Consider the following 6,519-nt stretch of genomic DNA (forward strand, 5'->3'; position numbering starts at 1 on the left):
GCCGGGGAGATTCACGACGGACGTGGGTGGGGAGGACCGGGACTTCCGAGGAGGAGGCTCCGATTGGCGCGGGAGGCGGCAGGTGTGCAGGCCGGCGCAGGTGAGGGGCGTGGGGGTCCCCCTCCTCGCCTCTCCCCCTCTCCCCTTCGTGTCCCCTCGCCCCTCCCCGCACGTGCCCTGCCACGTCCAAGGCCACCCCGACACTGACCCGAGACTGACCAGACCCGCATTTCCGCCAGATCCCCGGGAGTGACCGACCATTTCCTCCTCTGCCCCGCCCCGGGCCCGCCCCACCCCGGGCCCCGCCCCGCCCCGCCCCGGGCCCCACGCCCCGCCCCGGGCCCCGCCCCACGCCCCGGGCCACGCCCCACGCCCCGCCCGGGCCCCGGGGGCGCGGCCCCGGACGGCCCGCCCCGCGCTACCCACAATGCATCTGTAACCCAAAGAAATGCAAAAAAGCCTGGCGATTAACCCCATTCTCACAGTCCTGACTTCAGGGCGAGTGCTTCCGTCTCCGTGGCAACCGCATCCAATCTGGGGATTCTAGGTGGTGTATTTTTTATGGTTGTGGCATTGGCCCCTAAAAAGTCTCCTTACTTAGAAAAGATCCTAGATGCGAAGCATAAATAGACAGAAAATGGCTTCGTTGCTCAGTTGGTCCGAAGGCTGTGGGTTATTGTTAAGCTGTTTAACATTGTCTCCCCCCCACAGCCCCTCTTGACTAACTTGGCGTTTTTGCATCCCCTGCGGTTCATCAGCGACGCTTACGAAAATTACAGAGGGTATATTAATTATTCTTTGAATGAAAGGCCTAAGAACCTCTACTTGGTAGCAAACTTGGTAAGGTTAACTTTCTTGCAATATTTATTAACTTTAAAGGTGCCTGGGGGAAAAATATGCAGAAAGAATTGTGCACTAGACACTATGTTGAAATGAACTATACAACTTGGAGGGTGGGGTAGAGGGAAAGAAATGGGAGGGTAAAGAAAGGGGTGACATCCAAAAAGAAATGTACTCTGTACTTGATTTATGTCACTGAAACCCTCTGCATGTCACCTCTATAATAACGATTTTAAAAATTTGTTTAAATGTGTGTTTTAATTACCTGTGAACTCTAAATTAAAGATTATACTCTGGGAAGTGGCGCTGTGGCTCAAGTGGTAGAGCGCTAGCCTTGAGCTGAAGAGCTGAGGGACAGCACCCAGGTCCAGAGTTCAGACCCCACGACTAACCAAAAAAAAAAAAAAAAAAGCGTATACTCGGAGCCTGTGTGGTAGTGTTCACCTGTAATTCCAGCACTTGGGGGCCTGAGGCAGGAAGATTTCAAGTCCCAAGCCAGCCTGGGCTCTAGAGCAAGACCCCCAAAACAAAACCAACCAAAGAATATATTCAGTTTTGAGAGAGTGATCTCATGTACTTACATGAAACATGTAGATTTACTCTTAGGTATATTTATATCTGGATGGAAAAAATTTGGAAGATAATTATTATTAACGGTATCTAGGGGCTGGGAAGGTGGCTCAGTGGTAGAAAGCTTGCCTTGCATGTATGAGGCCCTGGGTTCGATTCCTCAGCACCACATAAACAAAAAGAAAAAAGCCGGAAGTGGCGCTGTGGCTCAAGTGGTAGAGTGCTAGCCTTGAGCTGAAGAGCTGAGGGACAGCGTCCAGGCCCAGAGTTCAGGCCCCAGGGCTACCGGACCCAAAAAAAAAAAAAAGGGTATCTAAACAGCTCTAGAAAGTGAGATGCAAGAGGTCATTTAAGGAATTACTCAGAACTTTTTTAAATTTTTATTTTTTAATTTATTTTTAATTTTTATTATGTTTTTCTCACTTTTGTATTGATCATGTTTGCTGATTTTTTTTTTTCCCTGATCAGTCATGGGGCTGATCTCTGGGAACTGTCCCTCAGCTCTTCACTCAAGACTATTACTCTACCATTTGAGTCACAGGGCTACTTCTTGCTTTTTCTGCTTATATGATGTTGAGGAATCCAACCCAGGGCCTCATGAATTCAAGGCAAGCACTCTACCACTAAGCCACCTTCCCAGCCCCTACTGAGATCTTTTTTTTTTTTTTTTTTGGTTGGTCGTGGGGCCTGAACTCTGGGCTTGGGCGAGAGCTCTACCGCTTGAGCCACAGTAGCACTTCCGGTTGTCTAGTGGTTTATTGGAGATAAGAGTCTTACAGATTTTCCTGCCAGGGCTGGCTTTGAACTGCGATCTTCAGATCTCAGCTTCCTCATTAGCTAGGATTACAGGTGTGAGCCACAGGCACCTGGCTCAGAACTTTTTTAAAGCTGTTTGTTATAAATTCTTTAATTGTGTAGAAATCTAGGAATGAATAGATACTATGTAATTTTTGCATAGGCTTTTGGTTGTTTTAGATAGAAAGAATGTCGGCCCACAAGTCAGGATCAGTATCCAATTTACAACCAGGTAGGAGTCTTTGGCAAGGAGATGTCTTTCCACCCAGCCTATCAGTCTATTGCTGACTCTTTAGGGCCAGCAGCAGCTCTTTGGTTCAGTTGCTATAACTGGACAGAGTTTACACTCAGACTCAAACGTCAGGGCCTGGCAAACTGGCTTTTTTTCATTAGAGCTAATAAACCTGAGCACATGGTTGAGAGATATGGACCCTCTGTGATAACTATCCTTCAAAAAATAAAAAATAAGCCAGTGTTGGTGGCTCACTCCTGTAATCCTAGCTATTCAAGAGGCTGATATCTGAGGATTTCAGTTCAAAACCAATCCAGACAGAAAAGTCCTTGAGACTAATCTCTAATTAACCAGCAAAAAGTCTGGAGTAGAGCTATGGCTCAAGTGGTAGAGAGCTTGTCTTGAGCAAAGACAAGGAAGAACTTAAGCACCTGAGTTCAAACCCCAGTACCAGCACAAAAAATAAACAAACAAAAAAAAATAGTTACACCTTTGAAAAGCTTGGGCAAAGGGCACTCCTGGTACCATTTGTTACTAAGAAACTTTCTTAGCAGGCTGAAGAGAGAAGCTTTGTATCTGTCCGCTTTGTTGAATATGAATACCCAATTTAAATTCTAAGTTGAAAGTATTCAGAGTCTCTAAACTCAAGAATGGTTGGTATGCTAGACTTGACAGGCACTACAGTGTCTGTCTCAGATGCCAAAAAGTCTATCAGAGATGAGGTCAAGTGTAGAAGAAAATGGACCAGAATTGAGCTTTCCATTTGTGATTTCCACCTAGAAATCGAAGGCAAGCATGACAATGATTAAGATTAGTGTAAGAGCCGGGTAATGGTGGCTCACGCCTGTAGTCCTAGCCACTCAGGAGGCTGAGATCTGAGGATCCTGGTTCAAAGCCAGCCTGGGCAGGAAAGTCCGTGAGACTCTTTTTTTTTTTGGGGGGGGGGGGGTCTGGTCGTGGGGCCTGAACTCTGGGCCTGGGCGCTGTCCCTCAGCTCTTCGGCTCAAGGCTAGCGCTCTACCACTTGAGCCACAGTGCCACTTCCGGCTTTTTTCTTTTCGCTTATGTGGGGCTGAGGAATCCAACCCAGGGCCTCAGGCATGCAAGGCAAGCGCTCTACCACTGAGCCATCTTCCCAGCCCCCTGTGAGTCTCTTATCTCCAATTAACCACCAGAAAACTGGAAGTGGTGTTGAGGCTCAAGTGATAGAGTGCTTGCCTTGAGCTGAATAGCTGAGGAACAGTGCCCAGGCCTAGAGTTCAGGCCCCACAACTGACAGACGAGAGAAAGGAAGGAAGGAAGGAAGGAAGGAAGGAAGGAAGGAAGGAAGAAAGAAAGAAAGAAAAGAAGGAAGGAAGGAAAGGAAGATTAGTTTGAAACAACCTTTTCATTTAAAAAAAATTTGTAACAAAGGAAAGATGTGGTATCTCACAAAACAATGAAAAGTTTAAAAGCAAGCATGCATATATATATATATATGTATATGTCCCAAGATATGGATATGTGTACATATGTAAGTACAGTATGCATACATATATACACATGAGAGCGGAGCAGAGGGAAGGGGAAGAGACCTTGTTGACATGAATGCTGTCATCAACTTTGTCACTGGAATGCCACTATGATCTGGCCTCCTGGTGTTCATTATTCCAGCCCTGTGTCATCACCTCTCCTTGAAGGTGGCCTGAATTTATTGACTCATTTGAAGGGACAAATAAAGGAAAAGTAAAGCTTCTCTTCTCCTTTGCTCTGGGAGAAGCCAGCTGCTACTTAAGTGAACAGCTCTCGAGAGGAGCAGGAACGGTGTGTGCAGCCAGCAGGCAGCACCGCCGGGCCAGAGCCCGCCAGCCGCCCCGCAAGTGCACTTGTCAGCAGATCTGAACCCACTTGAGCCTCCACCCACCACAGCCCTCATGACCCTTCCACCACGGCCTCAACAAATCCCCTGTGTCCCTGCTCCAGAGCCCTGACCCACAGCAACTGGGAGAAAACAAACACTTGGGGCCTTAAGACATTGAGGGATGGTTAAGGTGCTTTACAGCATTTGATAACTAAGACAGGCACTTTTGGTTTAAGCACACCTGGAACGCTCGCTTCTGTTCTATGGCCTCTAAACACCTCATTATTTTGCCAAGACTGTACCTCCAAGCCTGTTCTCATGAGCTACAGCATCCTTCGCTTCTAAAAGACCATGGAAAAAAGGAAAAAACCGGAAGTGGCGCTGTGGCTCAAGTGGTAGAGCGCTAGCCTTGAGCTGAAGAGCTGAGGGACAGCACCTAGGCCCAGAGTTCAAGGCCCACGACTGGACCCCCCCCCAAAAAAAAAACCTAAAAGACCATGGGCTGCTGGAGAGGAAAATCTACTTTCAATGAGGAAGATTCACGGCAGGTACACTACAAGAGTATTCTAGCTAGGCACTAGTGGCACACGCCTTGAGCAAGAAAGCTAAGGGGCTGGGTGCCGGTGGCTCATGCCTGTAATCCTAGCTACTTAAGAGGCTGGGATATGAGGATCATGGTTCAAAGCTAGCCAGAGCACAGAAGTCCATGAGATTCTTATCTCCAATAAACCACTCAGAAAACTGGAAGTGGCACTGTGGCTCAAGTGGTAGAGCACTAGCCTTGAGATAAGAGCTGAGGGACAGTGCCCAGGACCCACAACCAACAACAACAACAAACAAAAACTAAGGAATAGCACACAGACCCTGAGTTCAGGCCCCAGGAGTGGCAGCAAAAGAAAAAGTCTGCAATATATGTATATACACATATACATATATATACATATATACATACATATACTCAGGGCCTGTGTGATATAGATATTCAATATATATTCTATTATAATGAATATATAATTATATGTAATATAATATATACATTATACTATTATGTAACATTTATATACTATATATCATATATAATATAAACATACATATTATATAATTCAATATATATAATATATAATTTATATATAAATACAGTATATTTATATATACTCTCTCTCTATATATTATATATAAGACCCTTTGTTCAAATCTCAGACACAGTTTTTTGTTCTTATTGTTGTTGTTTTTGCTAGTCATGGAGCTCGAACTCAGGGCCTGGACACTGTCCCTGAGCTTCTTTTGCGCCACAGCACCACTTCCAGCTTTTTCTGTTTATGTGGTACTGAGGAATCAAACCCGGAGCTTCATGCATGCTAGGCAAGCACTCTACCATTGAGCCTCCTTCCCAGCCCCTGGACACAGTTTTTAGAAAATGAAAAAAAAATCAGGCAAACATCAGAAGATGCTCAATCTGCTAAATACAAGCTGTTCAGTTAACCTTTGGAAAATTCCACCACCAGCAGCAGCAGAACTGACTATTGGTAGTGAACTTGACCGTTTTAATGTTCTCAAAGTACTAGAGTTGTAGGCTATCATTGTTTTTAAATAGTGACATGATTTGTATATAGTTATATATTATTTCGCAGTAAAAGCAATTGCACTTTGGGACTTTGTATTTGCATTTTTATTTTTTGGTGTCAGTGCCAAGACTTAAACTCAAGGCCTTATACTCTAGTTTGGCTTTTAAACTCAAAGTTAACACTCTACTGTTTGAGCTTTAACTCCACTTCCATCATTTTTCTGGCTAATTGGAGATAAGAGTCTCTCAGATTTGTGTGATCGAGTTGGCTTCAAACGCTGAGCCTCAGATCTTAGCTTTTTTTTTTTTTGGAGGGGGTTCGGTGGTGGGGCCTGAACTCGGGACCTGAACTCTGGGCCTGGGCGCTGTCCTTCAGCTCTTCAGCTCAAGGCTAGCGCTCTACCACTTGAGCCACAGCGCCACTTCCAGCTTTTTTCTTTTTGTGGTGCTGAGGAATTGAACCCAGGGCCTCATGCATGCAAGGCAAGCGCTCTACCACAGAGCCACCTTCCCAGCCCTAGATCTTAGCTTCTTAAGTAGCTAAGATTACAGACCTGAGCCACCAGTGCCCACTGACTGTGGAACTTCTGAATCAATTGCACATCGTTTAGTCTCTCAGAACCTAAGTTCAAAAAGGAATCCAGGCTTCCATGTCTTGAGCTCTGTTCTTCTTCTTTT

Source organism: Dipodomys spectabilis, unplaced genomic scaffold, assembly GCF_019054845.1.
Source record: "Dipodomys spectabilis isolate Male_0828 unplaced genomic scaffold, ASM1905484v1 ptg000034l, whole genome shotgun sequence".
Classification (NCBI taxonomy): Eukaryota; Metazoa; Chordata; class Mammalia; order Rodentia; family Heteromyidae; genus Dipodomys; species Dipodomys spectabilis.